The sequence below is a fragment of the Hippocampus comes genome, unplaced genomic scaffold, assembly GCF_001891065.2.
Source record: "Hippocampus comes isolate QL1 unplaced genomic scaffold, H_comes_QL1_v1.1 scaffold194, whole genome shotgun sequence".
NCBI lineage: Eukaryota > Metazoa > Chordata > Actinopteri > Syngnathiformes > Syngnathidae > Hippocampus > Hippocampus comes.
In genome coordinates, this window is record NW_017805828.1 from 652,553 (window position 1) to 671,793 (window position 19,241).

Here is a 19,241-nt window from a genome sequence, read left to right on the forward strand (position 1 = left end):
TAGCGAAGTTAAGTTTAGCCAGAGATGTACGATACGAGTGTACCGTGGTGGGTGTACCGTATTTTCCGCACTATAAGCCGCACCTAAAAGCATTTCATTTTCTCAAAAGCCGATGGTGCGCCTTATAAACCGATGCGCTTTATATATGGATCAATATTCTGATTTGTTGAACGTAGTATTTTAAATGTTCTGTAAAGCGCTTTGTTACGGCTGCAGTGGTTGTGAAAACGCTACATAAATAAAGCTGTATTGTATTGTATTCCCTTTAGCGTAGCTCCATCTTGTGGATGCATAACGCAACCGCAGCCACTATTGTAGCTTCTATTCTATATAATGCGGTGCGCCCTATATTTGAAAACAGTTCTAAAATAGGCCGTTCAATGAAGGTGCACCTTATACTCCGAAGCGCCTTATAGTGGGGAAAATACGGTAATTCTCTTTTTCTTCACTATTCGCCGTAAGGCTTATTGCCTATTCCCCTGGAGAATGTGTTTAGTTTTTATGTTTTACTATTGAACGTGAAAAAAAAACAAATAGCGTTTGAAGATTTACTGTCGCTGTCTTGCGACGTTCAGAACTTTCAAGATCAAGTTGGGAGAAAGTTGCTTCCCACAAGCCAACCCTTCTGTCGGGATCTAATTTATAACCTGCCGACAAAACACACGCCGCTTTAATTACGTGTGGCTGCTGTCATCTCGTAGCTAACACCCCGCTATAAACCGCATGACAGGCTCATCATGTTGGAAGGAGAAGCACGGCCCAAATAACGGATGCTGAGCCTGAAGTTAGCGTACCCTGCTTAGCTTTTAATATTTCATGTGACACTTAGCAGGTAAACTACACCAAGGCCAAACAATAATGCTCCATTTGTGACCTTTACTGAATTTTTGATGCCTCTTAAATCAGCGCTTTTTGGTCAGACTTCCAGCTCGCATCGAGGACTGTAATTAGTTGGCTGTTTTATCAAACCTACTTTATTGAATTGAACGTGATCTGAGAACCGTTGATTTTTCCTGTACATTGTGGAAGTATGCATTCTTCAATCAGTTGCCAATTGCCGAACAATTGGGGAAGCCCAACTGAAGCGCCTTTCGCATTGGCCTAGCTAAGGCGGCAATTCCAGAATTTCCCAGCTAACTCGCTTGAATGTCAGGTACCGGTTGCAGCAAATTTGCCAGCTTCTTGACATTTATCACCGGATACTCAGGGCTAAATCCACAAAGAATGAACTGCGGCCGCTGATAGCGCCTTGAACTTACTGCCGCATGCCACCACTGCGCGTGCTTGGTGAATTACACGCCATCCGTTTGCTTCATTTATTACCGCTTAGCGCTCTGCAAAAGCCGCGCAATCCATTTCGTGAATTCGGTCCTCGCTGGCCTGAGCCCTCTGTGTTGAAAACCGCGAACGTTGCCACCTCGTGAAGAGCTGCAACAGCTCTGCGAACGCGGGCTCCGGCCGGTCCGTTCTTAATGGCAGATAAATGTCAGCATTGCAACATTGATGTGCGCATCTCATGTGCCAATTTGCCGGGATGGCAGCGAGAAAGCGGATACAACCGTGACTCCCTATGCAAAGATAATATCTGTTGTTGTCGTTTCTGCGGTCGTCTGTAATGAAGTTATGTGTGTGATGTGTCACACTGATGACACAGTAACACTCCAAAACCTGCAAGGGATTGTTTGAGTCAGCAGCAATGAGCAAACACCGCGAGGAACTTTGTGTGTGCTCGAGTGTGCAGGAATGCTAAATGAATGTGGCGCGTTGGGTTCCGTGTTCATCGAGCTTTGGGGAAGGCGTACAGTTTATTTTTGTGTGAAAAACGTCCCCCTCATCACATCTTTACCTTGGCTGGACGGAGCCACCGTCACACAAATATCAAGTAGCTGCAAAATACTGTCGCCGGATATGTACTGTAAAATGGCGGTCAGGATCATCTGGTTGACTCAAGCCATACTCAATTTGTAGGGGGGAAAAAATGTTTGTTTCCACAACTTGACTTTGAGATTTTTACCCAGCGAACAGCAGTCTCAGCATCGGACTTCAGACCTCAGCGTCCTCTTCGGTTGCTTGGCAAACCAGGCCAAGAATGAGTCCTGAACTGCAACCCGGCGACGGTTGACTGCATATCTCGAGAGTGTGACCGTTTTCCAAGCTCATGAAGAACACCTGAAGAATCTGAACTCCTCCGCTTGACTCAGAACTCCAGTTGCCAATTAAAAGGCTCTCAACAGAAAATCGTGGACTCAAGATTTTGAGTTTCGGATTCTCCAAGGTCGTCCAGTTTAAAACGATTTATCCGTTTTTTTTTTGTTTTTTTTTTTTTTTACTTGTCTGTGACGTTTGCCCCACCGAGAATATCCTTTCAAAGGGCGACGATGCAATTAACGGTGCAGCTTTGGCGCGCGGCACCGACGCAACACCGTTTTCATCTGCAAGACTATTAAAGTCGCATCCTCACTCACTACTGAGCCAAAGACACAGGGAACAATGCCGACTGTGGTGTTATGTGCAAAACTCTCAAAGGATATCAGTGCTGACAACCAGCGCCGTTAAACCAAAAAAAAAAAAAAAAGCACCCCCAATTATCGCTTCTCAAAAGATGGCATCTACTCGCTGATAAGAGGGGAAAGCGCCGGAATTGATTATTTGTGCAATAGGAAGTGCACTCCGTCACGGGCACTGTTTAATTAATGATGGCGGACAAAGATAGGCTGTTAGCTCCATGATGTCAGTCAAACACTTTAGAGACGAGAGGAAGCAATGGGAGCTTGTTAAGTGAGACCAGAAAGGGAGGCAACGGATCTCGACTGGATGCGCCGGTTAGCGCTAACGACGGGCGGCTCGCGTGCCACTTCGCCGCCTCTTCTGATGTGTTTGAAAGAGACGCAAAGGTAGCGTAAAATGTGGACTGGCAGGCTTGTAGAGTACAGCTATCAAACATAAACCCAAGGGCCAGATCTGGGCCGCCATATTTTATTTTGTGGCCCCCTAAAACACAGTGTGTTGACGTCAGCCGAAAAACGAAATGGCAATTTTTGCTTCACTTTTTACAGATGGCCAATATCTCGCTCCACCAAAATTGTATCTTTCAGTGTTTGGTTATTAATTTTTTTCTATGACTCCATCCATCCGTTTTTTCGTACTTATCCAGGGCCGGGTCTCGGGGGGGCAGCAGCTTGAACAGGGAAGCCCGGACTTTCCTGCACTTCATCCAACCCTTCCGTGGGGATCCAGAGGCCGGCCGGGATTCATCATCCGGTTCCTCTAGCATGTCATCTCCGGGGTCTCCTCTCGGATCACCTCACCAGGGAGGCATTCGAACCAGATGCCCGAGCCACCTCATACGACTCCTCTCAATATGTTCTCTGACTCTTGATATATATATATTTTTAGATATAAAGTCCATCCATTCATGCAGTAACAATGAAATGCAGGGGTAATTGTGTATGCGTAAGTATCTGATGAGGTTTTACTTTCATATGAGTCTCCCAGTCTTAATATCCCTCCGAGGGAACCCATAACGACAACGGGGGCCTGTGATGAAAATGAGTTTGACACGGCAGCTTGCAGAGACTACAAAAGAATATTAAGGTCACGCTGAAAAGAAAATGAAATAACAGTACCTTGAAAATAAAGTCCTATTTTTGCGAGACTATTACGAGCATGGATGGATTCAGGAGCTTGTTAAATTTAGTTTTTTTTAATTTTCAATTATGTTAGCTGTCTCTTGAGGGTGGCAGTGCATGACTGTTGCATTTAAATTCACGTGGGAAATTTTGTCGATTTTACCCCGCCCCCCCCCAGCGCAAATCTCGACTTCTATCATTTATTCATAAATTAATAAATAAAACATATCATCGTCACTGGTAATTTCTCAGGATGAGTTTGGGCAAAGTGTCCAGCAAAGACATTAAATCCCATATGGGTCCGTCACTTAGCAAATGCTAACGAATCCCCTCTAATCCCGAAAGAAGAGAGTTTAAAAACAGACATGCTGGCACTTTGAAGGGCCTGGATTACATGGAGAAAAATGCTCATCCTGTTGCGACTCATTTAGGAATAAAAGATGTGGGTTTTTTTTTTCTTTGAGGTGTACTACTGCAAGGAAACATGATGCGTTCCGCCTGCGGCGTGTAATTTGAAGGTCAGAGCATGTGCGCAGCCACAATGTTTCATTTAGAAAAGAATAATGTGACGCGTTTGACCTTAATCAAAAGGAAAAAAAATACTACACACGCAGTCTGGATTTTGCATAAAATAATGGATTTATTGTTGCTTGTACAACATCATTTTTTAAAATCTTGTACTAAGACAACAACGCTGTCAGAGAGGTGTAATTGACCGGCCTTGCATTTCATTGACAGAGACTCTCCACGCTTGGACTGTTTTCTCCCAGCTGACTTTGGGTAGGTGGTGGTGCACATGCCGAACTGGTCGCCAGCCAATCGCAGGGCACAGGAAGACAAACAAGCATTCACACTCCCTTTTATTACTCTGGACAACTTAATTTTCAAAAAAGCTAAAAATCATGTTTTGGGACTGCGGAAGGATTCACGAGCGATGCTTAAAGCAACATTTCTGCTCAGCGACTATTTTTATCACCTCTTTTTGTTTTTTAATTGAGTGTACGTTCCATAAAAATAAATCGATCAATATCGCACTATAATAAGCCTTCGTTATGAAAAAGTCATGCTAGCAGCCGGGGCTAATGTTGGCTCGTTTACGGCGCTAATATTAGCTAGTATTGCTAGCACAGCTATTTTAATTTTGTCTGAATACTAGATTGTTACAACAACAAATGTGAGGATTTTTATACACTTTTACAAGCAGTACAAAAAGCATAGGGATCTCGACAACACTTTAATATGGCCACTATCGCAATAGACACCACAGAACAAATCTAAAGTAAATAACTCGCCATGATGCTCAATCAAGAGCCACTCGCCGCCTATTGTGCAGAGCGAGCTTCGAGCTAGCTTGCGGTTTTCACATCAAATTACGTGACCATTCGCATCTCATACCTGTCAACTTGTACGTTTTCCCCGTATTTTATACGTTTTTTTTATCATTTCAAATCATGTACTGCGTATTACAACTTTTATACGGGAAAAAAAACAATGGTGAACCGATCTCACAAAGACCATTTTGGCTCAAATCCAGATCGTCTCACCTGCTGGTAGCCAACGACAATGCCGTCGTCGATCGCTACTATTGTCACGGCAAACCAGCAAAAGTAATCCTCAATCGTATATTTTTTTTTCATCGCTGCGTATGTTCGGATTGATAAAGCATGATGTGCGCATGCGCGGTAAACCGTTGTACGGGTTTTTGTTGCTTTGTAAGGGGAATCGTAATCATTTATAAGGGCAGCTTTTAGCCGAGGTTGACAGGTATGGCATCTTGACATGCCTCAACAGTCAGTCAGAAATAAGAATAACTTTTCAGAATAATATACGTTTCCACCATGGATAATGAAGTGCAAGTCGAACCCCGCACCTCTGCACCGTGAGGCCGGCGTGCCGCCCGAGTCGAAACATATTCCACAGAATCACAACACCATGTTTTGACTAGTGGGGCCATGTTAGTTTTGAAACAACACAATCATCAGCGTGAAAATCTCGCGGTGCCAACCAGGAGTGGCCAGAGGCGTTGTGCGGGATGCCACTCCTCATCCTCACTCGCAGAAAGGGGAAGGACCAGCGTCCTCCCATCCCTCCCTCTCTCCCTCCCTCCCTCAATCAGTCAGTCAACCGCTGCTGGGATGCAACCCTGCAGAGGGACTCCAGCGAGAGAAGCTCACGAACGAGCGGACTTGAACTAAGACCGCAACAACGGGACCCAAAGTGGATGAGAGCTCTTCTCCTGCTTCGGGAATGGATATCGGCGCCCGCTGAGCAGCTTGTCGGACTTCTCTGGAGATTTTCTTGGACGGAGGCTGGACGCGACGGTAGCGGCGGCGGCGGCGGCGGAGGAGGTCCGCACAAGAGTCGAGTAGCCCGGCGTACGGAGGCGGACCGTACCGCTGCTTTCCCGGTGAGTGGAAAGCACTGTGGACTCTCGTGTTTAGACTTGTTTTCCATCCAAATCGAGCAAAAAGAAGAAATGACGGCTTTCGACGTCATATTAATCTTAGGAATGAGTGTGTTTTTTGACCTGCTGCTCCTGTCTGGAGTTAATGAACTTGCTCGTTGTAGAATGAACGAGTGGAAATGTGGATCGAAAAGCTCGCAGACGCAGCCAATTATTTTCCACTTAAATCCACACCTCCAAACACTTAGGCGCACAATGAAAGTGGCTTGGATGTGCAATTAATGCAGATGAGTCTCCACAAGAGCGCTCGGGTTGTCTTTTTGCAGGTGCTCTTGAAGTCCATCCCAGAATTCAATTTCATGGCTTTTTGAGGCTTGACTTTGCGGTGTAGATTGTTGTGCTGTTGCTTGGGTTCCATGTCAGTTGCCTAGTGGTTATTTTTTAAGGGTCGTGCACAGAAAGTCTTTTTTTTAAAACCAGCTTATCCTTTTTTTTGTCACTTGACATTGATTTTTCTTTTGATATGAGGTGTTAGCCCGTGCCAGCCATCATTCAGTCAAGTGGTGATAGCTATGACAGAACTTGGCCAAGGCCAACAAGTCAAAAAAAAAGTGTATACGCGCGTGCCTGCTACCAAGAAATCCTCCTCCTGCTCTCTTGTGGCTTTTCTTCATGTATAATGGAGAGACGTTTTACAAGTGCAAGCGCCGGCCCCGCCAAAATTCGGAATAAAAGATTGAAGACTCTTGAATGTGAAACCAAGGAGCCTGAATTGCTGGCCCAATCCATTCGATGCAATGAGACACAAAACGAAAAGGCTAATCAACTCAACAGCGTGTTTATGATTGTACTTGCAGTTTGCAGAACTGCATCTTTCTGAGAGCTGTTTTTAATTTGTCATGAGATGCTCCTGGTGTGCTTGATGAAATGGCCCGTGAATGTGAATTAGTTCATTTTTTTCTGGGATTGGAATGGAACATTTAAAGGCTTTTCATGAAGACAAACTCAGCGGTGTGTGCAGCATGAATATTTGAGTTTTCTAATATTGCTTTTGAGCAATCTGACACGGATTTTGAGGAAACGGGGAACTGAATTCAACAAACTGATGAGACAACGAGGCACACCTGGACAAGACACCGGTAGCTGGAGGGAGCTGATGGGTAGACACAAGGAACAGGTGGAAATGACAAAAGGTGCATTTTTACAGGCATGAAGTTGTATTTATTTTGAGAATAAAAGGCATAATGAGAGATGATTTATTATTATTTTTTTTAATTCGCTTGTCAAAATATGCCATTTAAACATTTCGACCTTATCTTGGAAAAAATACAATGTAATATGATCTTGGAACGAACTATTTTTTTTCTTTGAAAAAGTACGACTATCGTAGCAAACATTTTTTTTCCCGAAGATATGCAAATTTGTAAATGTTTATGGGTCAGTCTGATTCTGCTTGTTTGACCATAAAAAAACAAACATCAAGTCATCAACACTCGATAGTGGTACTAGACAACATTGTAGACATGCAAATACATAAACCGCCTACAAGCACTGACAACATTTCCCTCCATAACGCTGTTGAATGCAGATAATTTAGTTCGAGGAGGAGCAAAAAATGATTTGCTCCACTTTCTGCTCTGCTCTATTTGTGAACAAATCACATTAAGATAAGATAAACTTGATTAGTCCCACAATGGGGGGATTTGCAATTACACATTAATTCATGACATGATCACATTTAATGATTTTGAGTCACGCTGATAAATTGTTAGCTTACTACAATTTTTTTTTTCATTTTCATGGCTATAGCATCGAAAGAGTTATTCAATTAAAGGTGCAGCTTGTCAAAGTGGCCCTTGCATCAGGTCCCGGCAATTTGAACACCCCTCACCTCTGCGTTCCCCGGCAGCCCCTCCCCTCCCCCCCACTGCTGCAGGTGCGGCATCTCAGCGTGGCTCGTGACGCTCGCCGCTGCTTAACGGAGACAAATACCGACGCGGGTCCTCTGGCTAATTGAATATGACAACGCGGTGATGAAGGCTAACCCCTGGGTCTCCCGAATGAAAATGTATCGCGGTGAAGACGGCGAGCGAGCAATCCGACGAAAGGGTCGGTGGGGGGGAAGGAACTGTCTCGCCAAGACAATGGCACCCAAGGGTGTCTGCTTGTCACTGACAAATCTGAGTGGAAACCGACATAAAAGTCTCCCGACCCAACAAGCCGACACGTCCCCGAAGCGCGCCGTCTGCTTCGATGATGGCGACTCTGTGATAAGTCGTCACACTGAACCTCTCAGGCGGCGAGCGGTTCTCAAACTTACTTTACACCAAGTCTCGCCTTGACCAAATCATTTGCTTTCGAATTAGTACCGTAACGTAACGTGGGCCAAACTGTTCGTCAAAAATCATTGAAATATTTTTTTAATTGGACTTTAATATCATAATGGAGCTTTGTTGTGAAAAAAAAAATACTTCATTTCTGTAGTTTTTTGTTTTTTAATCCACAAAAAGAATTAGCTTAGTTTTTTGAAACTCAAATGTAAACCAATGCAAACGTTTCAATTCCAATGGCAGTTATGGGTAAACATGTTAGTTAGGTTTAATTGGCATTATCTTATGAGGTGGGTGTCCTCGGAAAAAAAAAAAAGTCTCCTCTTTTAAGGGGTCCCTGGACCCCAAAAAGTTTGAGAGCCACTTGTTCTAGTGTATAAATAGCACAGTGTGGCTCACGGGCTGAGGTTGTAAAATTAGCATCTATAAACACAGCGATTGACAATATCCTACGCCACGATTTGACATGACTGACATTTGTTGGGATGAAAGACTACTTTGAATAAACATTAGTAGCGGCACGTCTCTGTCGGCCTCTTTTGATTGTCTGAGTGTTCCCCTTCAGCGAGTGAGCGACACACATCCCCCTCCAGGATTAATCTGACATCGTAATTGGTACGACTGCCGAGACGCCTGCCGTTCGGCAAACGCGCACGCACGTCACTCTCAGCAGTGACTCCGATTCGAACAGACAACCCCGAAGGCAGAGCTGCTGTTGACATGCCGCGGCCCGCGAGAACAAAAACAGCGTTTGATAATTACGTCACATCTCCATAGAGCAGAGGTGGTAGTGAGGCTTGTACTGTATGTGCAGGTCACACACTTAAGTTCTGGTTTCAAGCAAGTCCACTCCCAAGTGACGTTGACAAAAAGCAAGCGGTTCCAAGTCGAGTCCCCTCCAGATTTGACTAGTGAAGAAAGTCGCCATTTTGCATTCCGGATTTGACCTGTTAGCTAGCGGCAACACAATGACCGAGAAGTGGAGGGAGTGAAATGTGGACATATATAGCATTAGCGTGTTTTTTTTTACCATTTCAGTTTCCCAATGTGTGGGGAAGAGATGGGTGAGGGGGTGTTATGGTTAAAACTGCACCCAGAGCCACCTTTTGTTGGCGTCAGTGGAGAGCTAGCGCAGCGGCGAGTTGCCTATTTTACATTCCCTGTTAGCTCATGAGCTAGCTGGTGGTTAGTGGCTCTCATCGCGCCATAGAAAGGCTCCGCAACCATCTGGTGGGATACATTTCAGCCACTGGAACCTTTCATCGGATAAATGGGTGGCCATAGGTAGACAGAAGAGCGATGCTAGACAAAGTAGCAGCCAATATTGAGAGGGTTTTAGTACACATTCAGTAGACGCGTAAAACGTGTTTGTGAACAGAGACAATCTTTGGTTTGAGTGATTTCAAAGTCTCGTTTTATATACTTTATATTTTTTTGTGGCACACTATCTCATAAAATGTGTCGAGTCTTTTGCAAGTTTCAGCCAAACAAGTCCCAAGTCTTAAAACTGGCGACTTAACTCCGTATTCCATAACTGGAATCTCCCTCCCTCTGTTTCATATTCCATCACCCGTTCCTGAGAAATGACCGCTCAAACTCCGATGGCAACTATTATTACTATTTTATTTTATTTATTTATTTTTTGGAAAGATGCAGTGGGTTGTCTGAAAGAGCGAGGATCCAGAACAGAATCAAATTAACGCCCGTAACAGAGAAAACTACCAAACTAATCGAGCCGCGCATTCCATCCGTTTTTGTTAGCACCGCAGACTGTTCACTGACTCGCCAAAGAACAAATCGCAGCAGACACGCTACTTACTCAAGGCTTTGCTCTCCAATGAGTCTGGGCTTGTGCGAGCATCAAGCGGTGAGAAGGACATCTCGGAAAAATCTATTAATTATGAAAGGCCTTTTTGTGGTCCTCAACATGCCCGCAAACGCGCCATGTTTTTATATGGATGGTACGTATCGTGTTTTAGGGATCCAGAAGGTGAACCCCACAAGAATAAAACAACCCCACATAGCAGTTAAATCAATTATTTAGTGTCATGACAGGACACACCAAAAAGGATCCATGCATGAAATTTGACAGGAAGTCGGCCATTTTGTTTTGAAGCGGCAAATTTCGGGCAAATTTCGAGGCAGGTACTTTTATGTTTGATTTTTATTTTTCGTAACAGCATTTTGTTTCAACTGGGATAGTTTATTCAAGTCGTCAAGTATTCAAAGTTGAGCTGAGTGTGAAGTTGAGTCACAGTCAGATCTCTTTTGGCGTCATGACCCCCTTGTAATGTGTCGGCTTTTTCCAAAGTGTAAATGAAATATCGTACCCGTGTCAAATGTCTGCGGATGTTGAGGGCTAATGTAATTAACACGAGCGACAGGGCAACGCGAAGAAGTCATCCTGCGACCTAACTCTTGATTGTTTTGTTTTTTTTTTTTTTCATCTGCTAATCTGCAACAAGAGTCTTTGGGTGTGCCCATGCGTCGGGCAGCCTCATTACCGTTGATTAAGCCGTTCTTTCATCAGCGTCTCTTTGTGCTGTCCTCACTCGGTGAACTCTCCCATCGAGTCGTCTGCAAATACGCTCGCGTGATTCCTTTGTTGCCGCGCCAGGCAGTTGAAGCTTGTTTGTCGTACTGAGCAATCCCAAGAGGAGATTGATTGATGAATGTCAAGTCTTTTAAGTTCACAAATTCCAAATGACCATACTGAGGCAGATTCACGCCACACAAAAAAAAAAAAACAACAAACTGGGTTATCGTAGTTGTGGAATTTTGATGACAGCCATTTTTCATAAAATGTCATTTTGAATTTGAAACGTAGTTAGTTTTACTTTGTTTACAAAGCGGGCTTGTTAGCTTTGATTAGTTTTGGTTTTTTTTTCGAAACTACATCGTTTCAGTTGACTTTTTATTCATTTTAGTTTTCAAAAGTTGGTGTCTTTTTTTTTGTGTATAAGATTGCGCCTTTTTGGTGTTTACACACTTATGCGTGGTTTTGTTTGTTTGTTTTTAGAGTGCGGTGTACACGTTAATTCGGGCTTTTGCTGACTTTTAATGGCAGGAGGGTATTAGGCTCAAATTAGACCCGATTATCCGTATGTGCGAGCCTTGCTTAACAGCTCCATATCAGTGCGAGAGTTAATCAGTGATTAACTTGATGGCGGTCAAGAAAAATAGCCCGAAGATAGTGTTTTTCACGCAGAAGGCAGCTCCGGGCTGATTGCATGTGAGGGTAAAATGTCCTATGAGGATGGCGTGTTGACACTTTGTGTTTTTGTATCATCAGAATCAAATTTATTGGCCAAGTATGTCAAACACACAAGGAATATATATGATCAATGGGCTGTCATTCGTGTTGCGCTTTTCTACCTCGGGTACGCAAAGCTCTTCACACTGTGACCTCACACTGCACCAGGGGCAATTGGGGGTTCACTTCGACATGATTGCAATGGCCTGGGATCGAACCGCTAACCTCCGGGTTGGGAAACGGCCATGCCATCCCCACCCCTCCAACCCGTCCAGAGGAATGCAAACAAAACAATGACCAACGGGGGGGACTGAAAAAAACCTGACAGACTCCAACCATTCTCCTTAAATGAGAGCATGGTTTGAGCCTGAGGAAAAAAAAAAAAACTTAGCACATTTAGCGTACATTTAAAAGACAAGTACAACACATCTCGAAATTTAACATGTAGTGAATGGGGAGGATGGAAAGGGGAAGGGGCGGGGTGACGTGTCACAATCAGACCGGCAAGCAGCTCAGCATGGGAGCGCTCAGCCAATCAAGTTGCAACACGTGGGGCTGGACAATAGGAATCCAACGAAGACGTTACAGGGCATGCGTTATTGTCGTTTATGTGTCCGTGATGAGCACCTTCTGCTGAAGGACAAACTTTTGAGTCCTGGGCTCGGGAAGGAGGGATAAGAGGCCGGATAGGAATGCTAGCATCCGAGCATTTTTTTCCCCATCCAAGGGAAAGTCCAGATGACATTTGTTTTGGGAACAGGTCGTCCAAATTTCAGACAGGTCGTCTTTAAGCTTGAGATTTCTCAATGGTGTCAATTTGCCGAATCCTCGATCAATCATTCAATTCATTCCAGGCCGGGCCAACGACTCCTCGTTCTTTTCCATTTTGCGAAGCGACTCCGACACCTCATCCAATTTGTGTTGGGTCAACGCATGAGTCTGAGTGTTGATCACCCGCCCCTGCGCCGTCCAGAAAGGCCGGCGGCTTATTCCCTTTTAATGAAGCTGCTCCGGCTGGCTGAATTTTGTGACTGCCAACAGTATTCATTCATATTTATTATTACAGCATTAATTAATTTTTATACTGCAGATGACAGATTAGAGCCATAAAGGTGGTTTCTTGGGAGTCGCGGTCCAAAGGCGAAATCTGCAGCCTCGCTGATAGTTCTCGAAACGCAAAGATTAGCGGAAATGAGTCGGCCACCTTTTGACATTTGAACGTGGCTCGAATGCGATTCCTTGACGTCGTAAACAATGGCGTGTGTGTGTGTGTGTGGGAATGAGATAAGAAACGATGACTGTCAGTTGAGGGATGACTTGCAAAGTTCATGCATCAAGTTCATCTGAACTTGTGGTGACATCTTTCGGCACTTTCCCTTTGGCTCGACTGCTTTGGGGGACAGGTGGGTCGCGCTTGTGTGTGTGTGCGCGTGTGTGTGCGTGTGCAGTTCACAGGTGTGACGTTGGCATCTTTGCTGCTGTTGGCAAGTTGATCTTTGCACGTCCTGACTTCCAGATTTGCTTGCTTTTATTTATTTTTTTTTGCATCAACCCTTTACTGCGATATTGGTATCATAAGTGCAGGAGGCAATTACCACATGTTGATAATCGCTTCTCACATGACCGTCATGCTCATTCATATAATTAACCTAATAGCATAATTGCCCAAACCATTTTAAATTTACTGTCACAATATCAGTAGACAAAATACTGAGTTTTTTTTTTCCTGTGTGTGTCAATTGTCATTCAGCTGTAATAAGTCCAAGCTAGCTTCCAAAGCCCAAGACACTATTTACATTTTGAAATGAATACGTTCAAGTGCCAACGTGTCACTCACTCCCTCGTTTTCTCATTCGCTCTCAATGCTGACAGCTGTCCTGCGCTCGGCACCATCATAGCCCTCTTCCAGCGAGATGGACACAAAGGCTCGAGCAGCACTGAAACTGTTCCTCGGCCCTCCCTTGCCGTCGCGAATAATATCTTTTTTTTTTTGTTTGTTTTGTTTCGAATTCCCATCTAAATTGATGGCATCCCTGGATATCTGCAACTCCCATGTCCTCCGTTCGCTTCCTGCGGCGTTTCACCCTCTGACAGCCGTTGGATTTATTCCACCCGAGCCGGCTGGGGGGGAGCATAATTCCTTTGAATACATTTCTTATATGCAATGGCAGACCCCCCGGTGGTGGGATGGGTGATTTAATAACCCCCTCCTCCCCACCACCACCACGTCTCAGTGTCATTCCGGTGACAATGAACCCAGCGCGCAGCGTGAGCGTGCTCCATAAACGTACATTTATTTAGCCCAATCCTAAGGCATACTGGTAAGCAACGTGTCCTCCAGATGGTCGACCGAAGCGAGACTCCATTAAGCATTGAGATGAGACGCGAGCAGTGAGGCGACGGGCTGAAAATGCGGGAAAAGAAAGCAGCTTGATATGATGCTTTTAGTCAATGCTTCCACTGTGTGATTGAGGGAGAGTTTGTGGGGGGGGTTGCGAGTGCGTGAGGACGGAATTTGGTTCTATAAAAAGCTTAAATATACACCTGAAAGGACACAGTATGGAAAATGTGCTTTTGAAGGTGTTGTTTTAGAGTAGTCAGCTTCCTCGAAGGAGTGCCTACTAGTTGGATTAAGTAGTCGGCTAGTCAAGTTGACTACTTAGAGCGTGGCATCGACTAGTCGCTCATGATGTTTTGGACTTGAGGAGGAGGCAGAGTCGCCTTCAGCAACAGATGAGTGTGCCGGATGAAATTAATAGTTGATTTTAGATTGTCTCCTTGATCCACCGGTTACCCATCAACGTATTTCTTTTTTCCGCTCGGCCCATTTCATTTTTGTATTGAGATGGATGATTTTATTTCTTTCTTTTTTGTTTGCCACTCTGACAATGAGAAATGTTTAACACACATTGTATAGTGACTCGACACATAAGTGCCTCCACTAAAATTCTATTTCCCGCTGTGTTCTAATTTACTGCGATGCATGCGATGTTTTTGCGTTTCGCTCCTGATAAGCGGCACATACTTGAAGTCTGGTGAAGTTGTTGACATGGTGGGGACTGACAGGTACAGTGAACTCCCGCTATTCACGTGGGATAGCGACCAGGCCAGCCCACCGATAGCAAAAATCCATGCATAATTGATTTTCCCTGAAACCCCCCGCCCCAAAACTAAACAAAACAAAACAAAAAAAAACGAAATCCCTAAAAAAAATACTGATAAATATGCATTTTGCATTTTCCATTCAAAACGGGGCTAAAGTAGGGATAGAAAAACAAACTCAAGAATATTTAAAGATATTGAAAACAATTTGGAAAAAATGTGCCGAATGGCAAGAAGGCGGGGGGCCCACTGAATTTCTTTTTGCCAATGTTTCCCCTGCTTGCGCTACGTACACAGATCTGCAGAGTAATTAACAAGTGCAATTTGGTTGAGATGTGCTGCCTCCCTGAGGGAAAATAGGATCCATATTACCTTTTGGCATGGCTCACATCAGCTTTGCAAATGTTTTGATTTTTTATTTTATTCATTTATTTATTTTTCTCCCTGTCTGCCTATTTTCCTCAGCAGTTGGGGGGCGGAAGAGTGAGCCCCGGTTCACTTGCAAGAGACAGTCCCACTCTCTCAAAACAAGCTAATTTCAGCAGGATAAAAAGTAGGGTGTTTAAGTATGCTCCACTTTCTTATCCTTGGGCTATTTTGACCAAAACTTGACTTCACCATTATAATTATGATATTTGTTTAAAATTGTGGGAAAAATGTTGAAATGTATGATTGATTTCTTTTTTTTCTAATTGTCATCATTGTTTGATGCATCCTGAACTGAGTTCTTTGAAGCTTCGTTTGCTTTTTCTTTTTGGTTTCTCCTATTCACTTGTGATGAAAGCATTGAAGTGAATCTTCATTTTATGAAGTGTACACCAGACAGTCATCAACTTAATCAGATCCTCTCTGTGTTCCAGTGTTTTACTTTCGGGGCCGGGCCCACTGTCACTGTTATCATCTTTCTAATTTAAGAGCCAGGGCAAAAAAAAAAAAAAAATACATAAACAAATAATAAAAATAATTTTTCTCCCAAATCATAAAGGGGGGGGTTTCATTCCCCCCACTTCTCCATTGCAGTCATTTTCATTTTTATACACGCACTAAAAATCAATTTGTGACAAGCCACAGATCAGACTCGAGTGTCAAATTGCTCTCACGTCCACACACACACACACACACACACACACACACACACACACACACACGGAGAGATGTGTGAAGTTCCCCACCGCCCCCGAGGGAGGTGCCGGCGATGGCCTCCAAATAAAATGATGGTTGATTAGATCAATATGTCTTTGACAACATGGAAATGAAGTTTATTTCCTCCTAAATTAAACGCGTCGGCGACAGGAAGCGTGGCTCATTTTTGAGCAGCGGTGCGTGCGCTAAATTGCTAAGTTATCCTAGCTTACCTTTCTCTGTGACTTTTAGAGTGACGGATGAAGCTGTCGTATTTTTGACTCTTCAACTGTATTTATAGAGCACTTTCAAATAGCCATCGCTGCATACAAAGTGTTGTACATGGAGTACTTTGACCAAATTTATCTGTAAATGTCATTTTTCCGATTATTCACGTCAAGCTCGAGTTTTCTGGAGTTCAAAGTCGGATGTGACGTCTTTCTCAGAAAAGCATTATGACAGATGTGGAAAAAAAATTATTGTTGAACAAATGGCGCAAGAACTTTTCCCGTCCAAGCATACTTCATTATGTCATCCGCTTGCCATTGTTTGCGTCTATTCTGAGCCGCAAAGATCAGCGGCGGCTGTCGCGTCGCCTTCGCTCTCGGGTTCAGTCTCGAGTCATTCTCGCCGAGAACAATGTCGCTTTCATGCATAAGTGGGCACGTTAACTAGGCTGACCTGAGGTGGAGACATTCAGAAAAAGGAGCCTTGAGACATCGCCGCATCACACATAGCTCATTAAATCTCAATTTTCAGCCGGACCCTTTGAGAGTCTGCCCGCCCACCATTAGGGATCCGGCCGAACACTTGATGTCGTGCTGCCCGTCCAACGTCACGTCGTAATACATGGCAAGAAAAAAAAAAGACATCCATGGTGTTTTTTTTTTTTTTTTTTTGCAGTTCGCTATTTTTTTCGTACCTCAGTACAGAACGTTAGCAAAACTGTGGTAGCATGTTCACCGCAAAAAAATTGGTGCGTTGAATTTACTCTAGTTTATTTCATCAAGTGGTTGTCTCGTCAACTTTAAAAATGTACCTGAAAAATTGAAGCCCACTTTACACCAAATTCTTTGGCCTCACTGAATTCAGTCCTTTTTGATGGGGTGGACTTGCCTCATGCAGATTAACCCCTGCTCGCCCCGCCCCCTCTACTGCCGAGATATTTCCAAGCATGACTTTTTTTGTATGACTTAGACAAGCTCACAGTGTGAGGGTAAAAAGTGAGACACAATTTCCCCAACCATTTTGAGTACCGTATTTTCCGCACTATAAGGCCCGTCGGACTATAAGGCGCACCTTCGATGAATGGCCTATTTTAGAACTATTTCAATATACTATATAGGGCACACCACACTTTCAGATACAATAGTGGCTGCAGTGGCGTTATGCATCCACTAGATGGAGCTACACTAAGGGAATACAATGCAGCTTTATTTATATAGCGCTTTCACAACCGCTGCAGCTGTACAAAAGCACTTTACATTTAAAATACTACATCCAAGAAATCAGAATATTGATCCGCATATAAGGCGCATCGGATCATAAGGTGCACTGTCAGCTTTTGAGAAAATGGAATGCTTTTAGGTGTGCCTTATAGTGCGGAAAATACGATATGTTGATTATCATCTGACCATCACTTAAAAATGAGCAGAGCTTTACCCACCCTCGCTCCCAAATCATGGGCAGGGCAACTTTGTGGGGCGGTTATACGCATATGATGCCTAAATTAGAAATGTCTCGTTAATCCAATAACGCGGATGTTTCTTTGAGTGAAGAGTGCAATCACATTGACGTCAATCACCGAGCTTAATAATAATTTGGAGATCCAATTGAGCGGTCTCTTCTCTTTTGTGTCCAATATCTGCATGAAATCAGACATGAATTTTAATGTGGCCCGAGTGTTTTTTTGTATCAAAAAGATTACACCATCAAATAAAAGAAAGTCTCCTCTTCTTTTTCTTCTTCTTTTTCCTGCCGCCTTTCGAGAGTCATTAAACCGCCGCTATTGGATTGTTAATGGATTGTGGAAAAGGCTGATTACAGCGCCGGCAACGTGGCTTTAGAAGAAAGCAAATGTGTTCATATGCAGCATGGGGCCGGCTAAAAGCTTTCTGTCCTCTGCATTAGTGTGACGTCACCCGCAGGTTTTATTGTTGTGTTTGTAGTACACAGTGGTTGGTCGCACAGGGAGATTTTTTTTTTTTTTTTTTTAAATTGATTAAAGTTTCAGAGAAAGGCTAAGTGAGGTAAACAGCAGAACAGAGAAGCTGCTCCATATTTAATTCGCAATATTTGTACTTGAAAAATGCACTGTCCAAACATGCTTTTTCGTAATTTGGGCACTATTGCCTATTTTGCCAGTCCGTCCTCCGTCGGTGACTTGCGTACTCTTCCGTCATCGTCCCGCCGTCCTTATTCATATGATGAGATCTGCCGAGACAAATTTTTTGATATGCGACGCAGACTCAAAATGTCTGGATCCGTCTGTGTTTAATCTCCGCTTCACGTACCACACGCAATGATCTGCGGCTCTACTTGAAAACGTCATTGCGCGGCTTGTTGATGAAGTGCTGCCTCTGCGAGTGAAAACAAACTTTTGTTTTGCCGTCTTTTTTGGGGTATGCGCTTTTTATTTTCACACTCCGGGATAGTAGTAGCACCAATCGCTTTTGGATAGGCGCTCCGACCGATGACCTTTTTTGTGTATTCATGCCTTAATGTACTGTATTTGGTGCACACCTTGTGGTCTAATACACCACTTCCTACGTGACTGCTTCCTTGTTATTCATACGCTTTGTCACGACGAAGCCAAACATGCTAAAAAAATGTTTTGGCACGGTTCGACCATTTCCTCAAAATTTTTTTTTCCCCCTAAGCATGAACAGCTGGCTTGTATTGACGTTTTAAGGGGAAATAGACGCAATGCAAGAACGTTCCTTTGCAGCTCTCGCCATTTGAATAGGCTTTCCCGGAGAGAGAGTTTTTCGGCATATTGTGTGTCTGCACCGCGCTCCCCCGGGAGGAGAAAGTGGCGGTTTATTTACAGCAACAAGAAATGAGGAAAAAGTCTCCTCCTGTTGCTATGAAGTGGTCTTCGCCAAGAGATCTTGAATTGCGCACAGTATCTGAAGACGAGGTGCTTTATTTATTTATTCATTTAAAAAAAAAAAAAAAAAACTTCCATTAGCCTAATTGCATAACCAGCCACTTTTCACTGCTTTCCGAACACAAGAAAAAAAAATCGACATAGTCAACAAATACGAAAAGTCTAGTTTACTTTGATTTCATCTTTACTTGGAAGACTTACGCAGACTAAAAACATTTTTGGGCTAGTTTGTTTGTGATGGTAAGTTAAAAGTGACATTGTCAATGATGCTTTTTAGGCTAATGGTTTTAAC

The 19,241-nt window shown here is 43.7% G+C and overlaps 1 protein-coding gene and 1 long non-coding RNA gene across 2 annotated transcripts in view; both read left to right on the forward strand.

The window, feature by feature from the left end:
• Positions 1 to 3,367, forward strand: part of LOC109526189 (uncharacterized) — a 32,992-nt gene extending 29,625 nt beyond the window's left edge. The window contains exon 3 of the long non-coding RNA XR_002170282.1: positions 3,155 to 3,367. This is a non-coding gene — a long non-coding RNA (uncharacterized LOC109526189). The remainder of the gene's footprint in view (positions 1 to 3,154) is intronic.
• A 2,072-nt stretch (positions 3,368 to 5,439) lies between these two features.
• cntn5 (contactin 5) overlaps positions 5,440 to 19,241 on the forward strand; it is an 80,741-nt gene continuing 66,939 nt past the window's right edge. Inside the window, exon 1 of the mRNA XM_019887392.1 lies at positions 5,440 to 6,036. The gene's annotated coding sequence lies outside the window, so the exon portion shown is untranslated. The remainder of the gene's footprint in view (positions 6,037 to 19,241) is intronic.